The 13,969-nt window shown below is 50.6% G+C and overlaps 1 long non-coding RNA gene across 1 annotated transcript; it reads left to right on the forward strand.

Moving 5' to 3' along the window:
* The first annotated feature begins 3,516 nt into the window (after positions 1-3,516).
* LOC120724397 lies at positions 3,517-4,212 on the forward strand. The gene is made up of 2 exons (XR_005693909.1): positions 3,517-3,939; positions 4,018-4,212. It is a non-coding gene; the product is annotated as an uncharacterized LOC120724397 (long non-coding RNA).
* The last annotated feature ends 9,757 nt before the right edge of the window (positions 4,213-13,969 follow it).

Here is a 13,969-nt window from a genome sequence, read left to right on the forward strand (position 1 = left end):
GTACTGATTCTGAAGAGAAAATTAGATTCTTTCTTATAAAATTAAAAAGGATGGTAAGACTGTATTAGACAGCAAATACACGATCAGGTCTTTAAGTTGAGTAAGGTTAGGAGCAACTTTGATAAAGGCTACACGCCTGGGCAGGACCACCTCCTAAGGGGTAGGTCTTGCAGAGTGCTCATGGTATGTAGAAATTCATACATACTAAAAGTAATCCAAACATGAACAACCAAAACCACAGACATGATAACACGGGAAAGGTAGGCTGTAGCTTCTGATCCAACAGAAGAGCTACCATGCTAAGAACTGCTGAATAACTGTTGTTAGTTAATTGTGCCTATAATACAAAAGGCATCAAAACTCACAGTCCATCATACCTTCCTGCATATTGGGATGTATAGCTGCAGACTGGTAAGACAGCCTATGTTGGCCCTGTCCACCATCAAAATCACCCGATAGAGACATGAGTGTAAGATCGTGGTCCAATAGAAGACGGTGACAATGGTCAAGGAAAAGTTCTTTTGGGAAACTGGAACACTCGACTTAGCCATTGTTGCAATTCATGTACACCGCTTCATGGCAACAGTATGTACTGATGGCACAGAGAGAGTATGAGATATCTTCCAACACAGCAGAAGTTATTGAAGAATGGGTTATGGAACTTGACTTAACGTTGAAAGTCACCTGATTTCAACTGAACAATTCGATGAGATTATCTGAAATGAATGAGGGGATGTAATTTGATGAAAAAACAAGCTAATCTGCAGCTGTGTTGTAAAGCTGAGCAACAGTAACAGCAGGTTTAAAGTCTTTATTTAACTCAAAGGGCAGATTTGGGTTTGTTCACTGGCTCAGCGTTGTCAGTCTAAGCTGTGGGCTAGACTGTGAGGCAGACTGTGAGAGAATGTTCTGGCTTTCTTGGGAGGTGCCTGAGTCCGGGATGGAGGAAGACAGCTGTCTTACAGGCTGAGGAGTTCCAGGATGGCACGTAGTTAGCTGGTGAGAGCTCGGGATCCTAGGAAGACTTTTCAAACAATAGAGACTGAATTTCTGGAAGGAGGCAAAAAGCTGGGGAGTGCGGTCTGTCCTTAAGCTCTGAATGGAATCGCTGGGAACAGGGAACAAACATGGGAAGAGGAAGATTGCAGGAGAAACATTTGTGAATGATTCACTATGACCTGAAGATCTGGTCCACATGGTAATGACTTCTGATAGAAAACAGGTGAAGCCATCTGCAGAGCAGGAACCCATGCTCTCCGTCAAAGCAAACAACCAACCAGCAAATTTTTCAGGCTCAAGTCTCTATTTTTGTCTGTCATTTTCACCCCTAATAAGATCTCATGAAACTGCCTATTGCTCCCCTTGGCACAATAACGTTAATATCTTGTCATGTGTTTAAAGTGCTACTTCCAGATATTGTGTGTGCATGTTTGAGATTTGACAGAAAAATTAAACTCCAGTCCCGTTTAGCTCCTGTAGTGTCAGACCTACATTACAGGACAAACTGATGCAGTCTTGATAACTCTTACCACAGAACGGGTATCGTAGTGCTTCATTTGGTCATAACTGATATTGTGGGAACTGAGGGGCAAGTCATTTTTCAGAGTGTTAGGGTGTGTGGTGAACAAGCACCTAAAATGCAGACACTGAGAGGAAGGTGCAATTAAACAAAAGGGTTTGTTTTTGTTTTTTTGAGCTGATGAAGACTGCGAGAACAAAAAACAAAAATTCCAAAAAGCAAAAAAAGTCCAAAAGTAAAGTAACTAAAACCTCAGTGGAGCTAGGAGACACTAGGGGAGAGAAGACAAGGAAACTAAGATGTGAACAGTCCGCTCTGACAAAGACAAGAGGAACAACAGCACTTTAAATAAACAAGGGAGATGGAAACAGTTGGAAAACACAGCAGGAGCAAATCAGGAATAATCAGGAAGTTAGTCATTACAATAAAACAAGAAACAACGAATACTGAGACAGAAACATGCAAACTTGACACAAATGCTGTCATGGTCCGCGGCCCGGCGTCCGGGGTGCTGATGGGATGCCCACGCCCACGGGCGTGGCTGCCAACCCCACACCTGCATCCCATCCCAGGCGATCACCAGGTGGACTATTTAATCCTGCCCTACCTGCTGCTCCACGCCAGTCCGTAGTCGTCTCTCAGCGGTAACGTACACCTGCGGGAAAGTCCTTATGAAAGAATTATCCATCTAAACTAACACTGTTTTGCCCTGTGTACTCAGATCACAACTCGGCGTTTTTGAGCCACCTGCCTGTCCACCTGCCCGCCTGAGATTTGGATCACGATCAGCCCCGCCGCCTCGACCCCTTTTGGAGCCCCCCCCCTCTGGTTCACTCAGCCCGGCTATCACCGTAAGACACATACTCCACCTTCCCTCGTATGCTGCCATTTTTCCGCACCCCAGTAATCTGTTTCTCCTTTTTTTTTTTGCAGCCTCCCACAGCCCTGCTCTCGGCGTTCCCTGCGCGACTCACCTCCCCGGTCCTTCGGTTTTTTCTGGTTCCACACGTTGTTTTTTCCGGCTACCCTCACGGGACACCTTTAGTTATAATAAAATTTGGTTTCTTTATTCTCCCCTACCCTGGTGTGTGTGTTCTGCTTCTGGGTCCAGCTTGCGCACGGAACTTCGGTTCATGACAGTACGGACTGGCCAGTATGGACCCAGCAGATCCACTCCGCTCCGCCATTAATAAACAGGGCGCTATCCTCGGTCGCCACGATCAGCAGCTCCAGTCTCTCCAAGACCGTTACCAAGAGCTCAGTGACACTCGGGATGAGCTGCGAACTAGGCCGCCCGACCCCGTGCACCGCAGCGTTTCGCCTCCGCCGCTGGAACCCTTCCACGGGGAGTTAGACCTGTGTGGGGGGTTCCTTTTTCAGTGTTCCTTGTTTTTCAGCCGTACGCCACACGCCTTTCCCACGGATGCTGCTAAGATCTCCCACTTCGTGGGATTGTTACGGGGACGAGCTTTAGCATGGGCTGAGGCTTATTTAACCTCTCACCCCATTCGTGATTGCGATTACGACGATTTCCTGGAGGAGTTCCAGGCTACGTTCTCCCCTCCGGTTTCGGAGGACGATGCCGCGCAGAAGCTACTGGGGCTCCGTCAGGGGCGGCGCAGTATTGCGGAGTACCTAGTTGAATTTCGTACCAGAGCGGTCACCGTGGGTTGGCCCGATTCGGCCCTCCGTGGGGTTTTTTTACGGTCATTAACCGACCAGATGAAGGACCAACTAGTGTTTCACGAGGAAACCAAATCCTTTGAAGAATTAGCTTCCCTCGCCCGTAGGATCGATAGACGCTTGCGGGAGAGAGATGCCGAGCGGCGGCTTAAGCCTATGGGCTCCATATTGCGCCCCGGGATCCGCGTATCTCCGCCCCCGCCCACAGCTGCATGTGCGCGCTCTCCGTCGCCTCCCCCGCCCGAACCCATGCAGATCGGACGCTCTCGGCTTTCTCCGCAGGAGAGGGAACGCCGATTTCGGGCTGGGGATTGCCTGTACTGTGGGAGGCCTGGTCACCGCATCGCTGTTTGCCCGGTCCGCCCAAACGACCCGGCCCACCGGTAAGTCCGGGGATACGGGTGGGCAGCGCTCTAAGCACTACTAGACCCCGATTGTTACTGTCATGGCCTGGGTCTAGGGACCCAGGGCTCATGTATTTTCAGTATATGTTTATGTTTATGTTTTCCGTGTGTTGTTTTGGTTTGCTCTCCATTTCTCCATGTGTCTCCGTGTGAGCTTCCGGAGGTGTGGGTTCGCTGAGGAGACTGCGAACCCGGAAGTGTTTCTGCTCCAGAGACAGCCACACCTGCCGCTCGTCGTCCTCTGCCAGCTGCAGCAGATTACACTCGTCAAGGGAACGGCATTTAAGACTGCAGCTGAGCTGAGGCCGACGCTGGATCCTTGAGTCAGAACTCGTCAGTACTGCCGTGAGCTTTTGCGTAACCTCCGAGGAAATAGATCCCCTGCTAACCTTCTGTGTTTTGTGTTACCAGGAATCTGGAGCGGAGTGTGCTTCTAAGTCACGGTGTGGGAATTGGAGTTTTTTGGAGTCGCCACCTTTCTCTTTTACGGACATCTGCACTGTGTGGGATTCAGGGAGAATCACCACGGGACCACAGTGCTGGGATTTTGTATATAGTTGTGTGTTGTTCACCTCCTGTAAATAAATCCACTGTCCTTCGCTAAGAGTCTCGCATTTTGGGCCCTACTTTCACTGCCACTCCTCGGTCTGCCATCGCAGCCCGTGACAGTTACTGTCCGTTACCATCGTGACTAATAACCAGACTTTTACATGCCCCGCATTGGTGGACTCCGGGGAGGAACAGAACCTCATGGATGAGAAGCTGGCTAAGAGGTTAGCTGTGTCTCTTACCCCACTCGAACCGCCCATCCCTGCGTCCACATTGAATAACAAAGTGTTTGCGTACATAACTCACCAAACCGCGCCAGTACGGTTAGTCGCATCAGGTAACCACCAAGAGCAGCTGTCCTTTTTCACTTTTCCCGCTCCTGACACCCCGCTTATCTTAGGCTACCCCTGGCTACAGAGACATAACCCACACATTGATTGGGCCGGAAAGAGCACCGCGAGCTGGAGTGTGTTTTGTCTGGCCCAACGGAACAGAGCCCCGCCCCGCCACCCGCACTGGATCTCTCTTCCGTGCCCCCCGACTATCACGATCTTCGGCAGGTGTTCAGTAAAGACGAGGCGCTCTCACTCCCGCCTCATCGTCCGTATGACTGTGCCATTGATTTGCTCCTGGGTGCGTCGCTGCCCTCCAGCAGACTGTACAACCTGTCTCGCCCCGAAAGAGAAACCATGGAGAATTACATCCAGGAGTCGCTAACAGCAGGACGAATTAGGCCGTCATCCTCCCCCGTAGCTGCGGGTTTCTTCTTCGTGGGAAAAAAGGACGGGACGCTCCGCCCGTGCATCGATTACAGGGGGCTGAACGACATCACCGTCAAAAATAAATATCCCCTCCCACTCATTAGTTCTGTTTTTGACTCACTCCAGGAAGCCACAGTCTTCACCAAGCTGGACCTACGGAACGCCTACCACCTGGTTCGGATACGTGAGGGCGACGAGTGGAAGACCGCCTTCAATACCCCACTAGGGTATTTCGAATATCTGGTGATGCCGTTCGGGTTAACTAACGCCCCGGCGGTTTTTCAAGCCCTAGTCAACGACGTGTTACGGGATTTCCTGTACGTGTTTGTTTTTGTATACCTGGATGATATTCTGGTCTTTTCCAAGATGCCCGAGGAACATCACATCCATGTGAGGAGCGTGCTACAACGGCTGCTCGAAAACAGACTGTACGTCAAGGCGGAAAAATGTGAGTTCCACGTCTCATCCATTTCCTTCTTGGGCTACATCCTCGCAGGTGGGCAGGTGAAGACCGACCCGGTGAAGGTCAAAGCGGTATTGGAATGGCCGGTTCCGGAGTCACGGAAGAAGCTTCAGAGCTTCCTGGGGTTTGCGAACTTTTTCCGCCGCTTCATTCGGAACTACAGCCAGGTGGCCGCGCCTCTCACCCAACTCACCTCACCCAAGGTGCCTTTCACCTGGTCCCCTGAGGCCCACGCAGCCTTCGCTAAGTTGAAGCGATTGTTCACGTCCACACCCATTCTAACCCATCCGGACTCTTCAAAACAGTTTATTGTTGAGGTTGACGCGTCTGATGCGGGAGTTGGGGCGGTTCTCTCCCAGCGGTCCGGGCCCCTGAATAAACTCCGGCCGTGCGCCTTCTTCTCACGCCGACTCACCCCCGCGGAGAGGAATTACGACATCGGCGACTCCTAGCGGTAAAACTCGCGTTGGAGGAATGGCGCCACTGGCTGGAAGGGGCCGAACAGCCCTTCCTTATATGGACAGATCATAAGAACCTACTGTACCTTAGAACCGCCAAGAGGTTGAATCCACGTCAAGCTCGCTGGTCTCTGTTCTTCGCCCGCTTCAACTTCACGCTCTCCTATCATCCAGGGTCACGGAACATCAAACCCGATGCGCTCTCCCGTCAGTATTCCCCCGACAGTGAGGCGCCCTCCCCCGCCACCATCCTACCCGCCGCCTGCGTGGTGGGCGCTCTCACCTGGGAGATTGAGGAGACCATTCGCAGAGCTCTCCCGGGGGACCCTGATCCAGGGACTGGACCACCCGGACGGCGCTTCGTTCCCGCCGCCGCCCGGGGAGCGGTCATCCACTGGATCCACACAGCTCAATTCACGTGCCACCTGGGCGTGAGCAGAACGGCGCACCTCCTCCGCAGACACTTCTGGTGGAAATCGCTAATACGGGACGTGAGGGACTACGTGTCTGCCTGTGCCGTCTGCGCTCGTAATAAGTCATCCACCAAGCATCCCGTAGGTCAGCTCCACCCGCTCACTACACCCCACCGGCCCTGGTCTCACATCTCCCTCGACTTTGTTACCGGTCTCCCTACCTCTTCTGGAAAGTGTGTCATCCTCACCGTTGTGGATCGGTTTTCTAAGGCCGCTAACTTCATCCCGCTAGCCAAGCTGCCCTCAGCCGCTGAGACTGCCCAAGCATTGATCACTGATGTTTTCAGGCTCCACGGAATCCCCCTGGAAATCGTCTCCGATCGAGGTCCCCAGTTCACCTCACAAGTGTGGAAGACCTTCTGCTCCATTCTCGGCGCCAAGGTCAGTCTGGGTTCCGGTTTCCACCCGCAATCCAATGGACAAACTGAACGTCTTAATCAGGAGCTGGAGACTATGCTGAGGTGCGTGGTTAGTCAAAACCCCTCCTCCTGGGTTGCTTACCTGCCCTGGGTGGAGTACGCCCACAACACTCTCACCTCGTCCTCCACCGGCTTATCTCCTTTCGAAGCGTCCCTTGGATATCAGCCTCCACTCTTCCCGGAAGAAGACCTAACTCTCTCCGTCCCGTCGGCCCCTCATCACCTCCGGCGCTGCCAACGTGTGTCGCGCAGCGTTCGCCACGCCCTCCTGCGCGCGAAGGAACGACATGCGCACTACACCGATCGCCACCGCGCCCCAGCCCCTGACTACCAGCCAGGACAGAAGGTTTGGTTGGCAGCTGGGAATATCCCGCTCCGAGGCACGTCCCGCAAACTGGCTCCCCGTTTCATTGGGCCGTACGAGGTGGACCGAGTCGTCAACCCGGTGGCGGTCAGGCTCCGGCTTCCGGCCTCCCGGCGAGTGCACCCCACGTTCCATGTGTCTCAGCTTAAGCCGGTCCACCTCAGCCCCCTGCGCCCTCCTTCCGTGCCCCCTCCTCCCGCCCGGCTTGTCGGCGGCCATCCGGCCTATGCGGTCCGGCGGATCCTGGATGCGCGCCGGCGCGGGCGCAGCTGGCAGTATCTCGTGGATTGGGAGGGGTACGGCCCCGAGGACCGCCTCTGGGTCCCGTGCTCCTTCATTCTGGACCCTCGTCTCATCTCTGCTTTCCGTGCTTCTCTCCGCAGGCGGGGTCCCGGCCAGTCGCCTGGGGGCGACCCTTGAGGGGGGGGTACTGTCATGGTCCGCGGCCCGGCGTCCAGGGTGCTGATGGGATGCCCACGCCCACGGGCGTGGCTGCCAACCCCACACCTGCATCCCATCCCAGGCGATCACCAGGTGGACTATTTAATCCTGCCCTACCTGCTGCTCCACGCCAGTCCGTAGTCGTCTCTCAGCGGTAACGTACACCTGCAGGAAAGCCCTTATGAAAGAATTATCCATCTGAACTAACACTGTTTTGCCCTGTGTACTCAGATCACAACTCGGCGTTTTTGAGCCACCTGCCTGTCCACCTGCCCGCCTGAGATTTGGATCACGATCAGCCCCGCCGCCTCGACCCCTTTTGGAGCCCCCCCCCTCTGGTTCACTCAGCCCGGCTATCACCGTAAGACGCATACTCCACCTTCCCTCGTATGCTGCCATTTTTCCGCACCCCAGTAACCTGTTTCTCCTTTTTTTTTTTTGCAGCCTCCCACAGCCCCGCTCTCGGCGTTCCCTGCGCGACTCACCTCCCCAGTCCTTCGGTTTTTTCTGGTTCCACACGTTGTTTTTTCCGGCTACCCTCACGGGACACCTTTAGTTATAATAAAATTTGGTTTCTTTATTCTCCCCTACCCTGGTGTGTGTGTTCTGCTTCTGGGTCCAGCTTGCGCACGGAACTTCGGTTCATGACAAATGCATGGCCTTAGACACAGAGCAAAGCTAACAAACAGAAAGACATGGCTGATTAGACAGGAGAGAGGACATGAAAGGAACCTAACAACATTTAATAAACTAGTCTTAAACATCATTTTGATGTCAAAGCCAACAATAACCAGGGACAAGTGTTTAATGTTGCTGTTCTCATTAGATTTTTCTCAGGTAGTGTCTATTTTTTCTTTTTCTGATTTCCTTTCTGAGAGACTGAGACTCAAAATAAATGCCTGATCACTTGTTATTTTTATATGAACAACTCTAGCAGGTGTGTTCTGCCAACGAACGTCTGAATTTGTGCTTTATTTAGATCATGTTGTGAATTATCTAGTGGCAGCGTTGTTGTTGGACATGCCTCTGGTGATAGATGAAGGTTGGCGCCGAGTATGGCAGCCTCGTCGCAAGCTCCCCCAAGCAACAGCTTTTTTCTGTGTTTAATTTTACTTTTCCTTCATTTTTTCGCGAGTAGCACATGTCTCCTTGTGTACGACCGACAAACCTTGCTGGACATAAAAGACGGTCTTTCTTATAACTTTCCGGAGTTCAAGTTTTGCAACACGGACGCTCCGTTTGCAGACCCCCCATTCATTTCACCTGAGACGCCTTTGTTCTCTGGCCCTGGAGGCCGCAAACGCCGACGCAGAGGGAGAAGATCTGGCGTTCTGGTTCGACTGAGACGGCGCACTAACAGACCACCATTACCCAGTTTATTACTGGCTAATGTGCAGTCTCTGGAGAACAAGCTGTGTGAGCTTCGGGCACGGATCTCATTCCAGTGAGAGATGCGGGACTGCTGCGTGATCTGCCTCACAGAAACCTGGCTATCGGACAAGGTACCGGACTCCGCAATACAACTACCAGGGTTCTCCGTGCATCGCGCGGACAGGTCACAGGATCTTACTGGGAAAAGCAGAGGCGGTGGTGTATGTTTCATGATCAACAACAGCTGGTGTGATTATGCGAACGTGCACCCGGTCAAATCCTTCTGCTCACCGGACCTGGAGTACCTGATGATTAAGTGCCGGCCATTCTGGCTACCAAGGGAATTTACAGCAGTGATTATTACGGCTGTTTACATTCCCCCACAAGCCGACACTGACCGAGCACTCAGGGAACTGTACAGCGCGATCAGCAGCGAGGAAACCGCACACCCAGAGGCAGCATTTATCACAGCCGGAGACTTTAATAAGGGAAACCTGAAGAAAGTCTCACCCAAACTCCACCAACACATCCATTTTAACACGCGTGGAGACCGGCTACTCGACCACTGCTACACCTCTTTCCGGGATGCGTACAAAGCCCTCCCCCGCGCCCCATTCGGCCAATCAGATCACCGCTCCATCCTGCTCCTGCCCGCCTACAGGCAGAAGCTGAAACAGGGAGCTCCAACCCGGAGGGCGGTGCACTGTTGGACGGACCAATCGGAGTCTGCGCTGCGGGACTGTTTTGATCATGCGGACTGGGAAATGTTTCACGTGGCTGCTAGGGACATTGATGAGTACACAGACTCAGTCTGCGGATTTATCAGGAAATGCGTGGAAGATGTCGCCCCATCCAGAACAGTTAAATCCTTCCCAAATCAAAAACCCTGGATTAACGGAGATGTTCGCGCGGCACGGAGCACCGCCTTTGCCTCCGCGAACACATCGGACTACAAACACGCACATTACCAACTCCGGAAGATGATCAAAGCAGCCAAACGTGAGTACAGGGACAGGGTGGAGCAACAGTTTGACAACCCTCGGAGTATGTGGCAGGGACTAAACACGATCACAGACTTTAGAGGGAAAACCAGCACACCGCAGACCACGGCCTCTCTGTGTGAGGATCTAAACGTATTCTACGCTAGATTCGACACAGCGAACACCATGAGACCGGACAGTGTGCGCACCGCGGATGACGTCAGTGCGCACACTGTGTCTGAGGAGGATGTGCGGAAGTGCTTCAAGAAGGTGAACGCACGCAAAGCTACTGGTCCGGACGGGATTCCCGGCCGCGTCCTCAAGTCATGCGCGGCTCAGCTGCCTGGAGTGTTCACGCACATCTTCAACCTTTCCCTCTCTCTGTCTGTAGTCCCAGCCTGCTTCAAAATGGCCACCATCGTCCCTGTACCCAAATCCTCCACCATCTCCTCATTGAACGACTGGCGACCTGTAGCCCTGACCCCCATCGTAAGCAAATGCTTCGAGAAGCTGGTCAGGGACTTCATCTGCTCTGCACTACCCGACTCACTGGACCCTCTACAGTTCGCATACCGCCACAACAGGTCCACTGATGATGCCATAGCCCTGACACTACATACTGCCCTGTCACACCTGGAGAAGAGAGACACGTATGTGAGAATGCTGTTTGTAGATTACAGCTCAGCATTCAATACCATCGTTCCCTCGAAGCTGGACAGGAAACTGCAGGATCTAGGACTGAGCAGCTCCCTCTGCAGCTGGATCCTTAGCTTCCTGTCTGACAGACGCCAAGTGGTCAGACTGGGCAGCATCACCTCATCCCCCATCACACTGAACACTGGTGCTCCACAGGGGTGTGTACTGAGCCCTCTCCTATACTCACTCTACACCTACGACTGCACAGCCACTAACAACTCCAACATCATTGTGAAGTTTGCGGACGACACTACAGTGGTGGGTCTTATCACCAATGGTGATGAGACGGCTTACAGGGAGGAGGTCAGCGCCCTGACCCACTGGTGTCAAGACAACCATCTCACCCTCAACGTCGCAAAGACAAAGGAGTTGATAGTGGACTTCCGGAGGTGCAGAGAAGTACACACCCCCATCACCATCAACGGCGCTGCTGTGGAGAGAGTGAGCAGCTTCCGGTTCCTTGGTGTACATCTGGCTGAGGATGTTACGTGGTCAGTACACACAAACAAAACAGTGAAGAAGGCGCAGCAGCGCCTCTTCTTTCTCAGGAGTCTGAAAAGATTCGGCATGAGCCCCCGCATCCTCAGGACCTTCTATCACTGTGCCATTGAGAGCATCCTCACTGGATGCATCACCACCTGGTATGGCAACAGCACCGCCTACAACTGCAAAGCTCTCCAGCGAGTAGTGCGGTGCTCTGAACGGATAATTGGAGGTGAGCTTCCCTCCCTCCAAGACATCTACAGGAAGCTGTGCCTGAGGAAAGCGGGGAGGATCATCAAGGACTCCAGTCACCCCAGTCATAAACTGTTCAGACTACTTCCATCAGGAAGGAGGTTCTGCAGCATCCGGTCCCGTACCAGCAGACTGAGAGACAGCTTCTTCCATCAGGCCATCAGACTGCTGAACACGTCATAGACACCTCAGCTTCACTACTGGAACTTTAACATTATACACTACATACTGTACATTAATGCCACTGTTTTGCACATGTCTCAACTCTGTATATTTTATATATTTTATTTATTGTTTACTCTATTTAATTTGTAAAATATGTGTACACACACACACGTAGAAAAATATTTAGTATACACATCCAGAAATGCATATACTATTATATATTGTACATATATTTATTAGTTTCAGATGTAGCCATTCTTGTATTTTGCTTGTTTACATTATTGTATTTTGCACAACTCTGTTGCTTGTGAAGCTCGCACACAAGAATTTCACTCACATGTGCTGTACCAATGTACCTGCACATGTGATGTGACAATAAAAGTGATTTGATTTGATTTGATTTGATATATAAATGTCCAAATATCATATTGTATTATATCGAGAAACACCATTGACTGAAGAAGAGTAGACTCTTTTAAATAGTTGACAACATAACACTGCATACAGTACCATATTTTGTGTAGAAAGAAAATTATTTTGAAGTTTTTAATTATCTCGTCGTTTTGGGAAGGTCCTGAGTAAAAGATTACTGTACTGCAGTTTAATCGATATATTCCCCCATTTTAACAACAACTCATCAAAAGAACAATTGAGCCATAGAGGTTGAAGCATTATTATATACATCCTCACTCAGTATTATCAGCTTTATCAGCATTATATAGAGAGTGAGAAAAAGTTTTTCCAGCCAGCAGAAAGTCTGCACCTCTACCACAGACACACTATGTTGGCTTACTGAAAACATTTCCACAGCCTGGCCGGGCTACGGAGGCATGAACTTTTGACCTTGCAGTTATAGAGCTGACACTCAGATTGCCTCAGGCCACCATGGTGCATCTGTGATTTCAAATTTACTGTATAGTACCAAAACCATCCATAACTTTCTGAGAACTCAGAATCTCAGAGTGTGTGTTTGTGTACAAACTGTAGTGTGAACAATAACAGAGGCTGTTGTGCGTCCTGAGATGACACATATGTATTCAGGTGGAGTTCAGATCCGCCAGCATGGGTTAAATCAAGGAAAACTGTGGTTTTGGATCATCTGGCCCTCCCATAATCTAAAGACATACATGCTAGGTTAATTGTTCATTCTAAATTGGCCATGGGTGGGAAGTAGGTAAAGTGTTTGAAGTGTATATAATAAAGTTCTGTGTGAATGTCGAGTGAGTTAAAAGCACTTATAGTCAGTAACAATAGAAAAGCACTATATGAGTGCAAGTCCATTGCATTTGCAAGTTACGAATAGCTATTTCCCCTAGAGTATTTTCCACGCCACCAATCAGAGAGTTCCTTATGAGCAAGTATTTGGCAACCGTGGGAAGAAAAAATGTCATTTTCTGGCAGAACTGAGTTCAGGGAGGGACAGTCATCTGCTCTGACTGGTTTAGGGTTTGGAAAGTTTGCATCTAGTTAGACAACTGGGTTTTGGATATTTAAATCGATGCCTTGCTGCGGAAAAACCACAAGGTTTTGGCCTTCTGTGCTGTTTATATCAAGGTAGGTGTCTCTGGGGGAACTCTTAGAGAGGCCATCGTTGTGGTGTTCTGTTTTTATCTCCTTTAATTGATCAAGGTTATCAAGACACTTAAGCTTTCTGTGTGTCATTTCCTGTGGCTGGAATTGTTCTCCAGACTTAAATCTCCAGCTCTGTTAGCTGCAGTTTTCTAGTACATAATGATATGGAGTATCCATACCATCCAGGGCATAGTCTGATGGCTAGCCTTGAGTGTGTCTGATTAACACCAGAACATCATAGACGATATTCCAAATCTGTAATTTGTAGTATGCCAGACCATAGGTAATGACTTCAGAACTGATGAGAATACAGTTAAAAGCTCGCCTCTGACAATCTGACGATTGAGTAACGATTTGCTACAGGGCACCTGTGGTGCCCTGTAACGAATCGTCTGCACACAGACACCAGAAACCACTGCAGACAATGCACTGTCTGCCAAATCAAAGTCAGTAACTTTGACATTGAGGGGACACTGAATGCCACCCACAACAATTACGCTGTCAAGTTTGAACTCAACATGTTGTATTTCCATGGAACTCAGGTGGGACAAGGCATTTTGGCAGCCCTGGATCTTTTATGGGAAGGCCCTGGTTGTTACAGTCCTGTGTGCAATGAAGCAGGCTTTGATCAAGGAGTTAAATTATAGTATATATGCTCCAGATGAAAAAAAAAATGTTGCAGGTTCAAAAATCGCAGCTGCTCCAGGATGAAAATTTACAGTTTTGCCTGTTACAAAACTTCAAAGTGGCTCTTGTTGACTTCGATTGGCATGGCTTTATTGGTTTCCATATTGCAACATTTGGTTACAAAACCAAAGCTGCCCCCTGTGAGGAAAGCCTCCACTTTGTATCCCCGTCACTGTATGGCCCCTTCAGCATGCCAATGACCACAACAGCCTTCTTCCCTTATGATCTT

The sequence above is a fragment of the Simochromis diagramma genome, unplaced genomic scaffold, assembly GCF_900408965.1.
Source record: "Simochromis diagramma unplaced genomic scaffold, fSimDia1.1 OVJJ01000685.1, whole genome shotgun sequence".
NCBI classification, from domain to species: Eukaryota; Metazoa; Chordata; class Actinopteri; order Cichliformes; family Cichlidae; genus Simochromis; species Simochromis diagramma.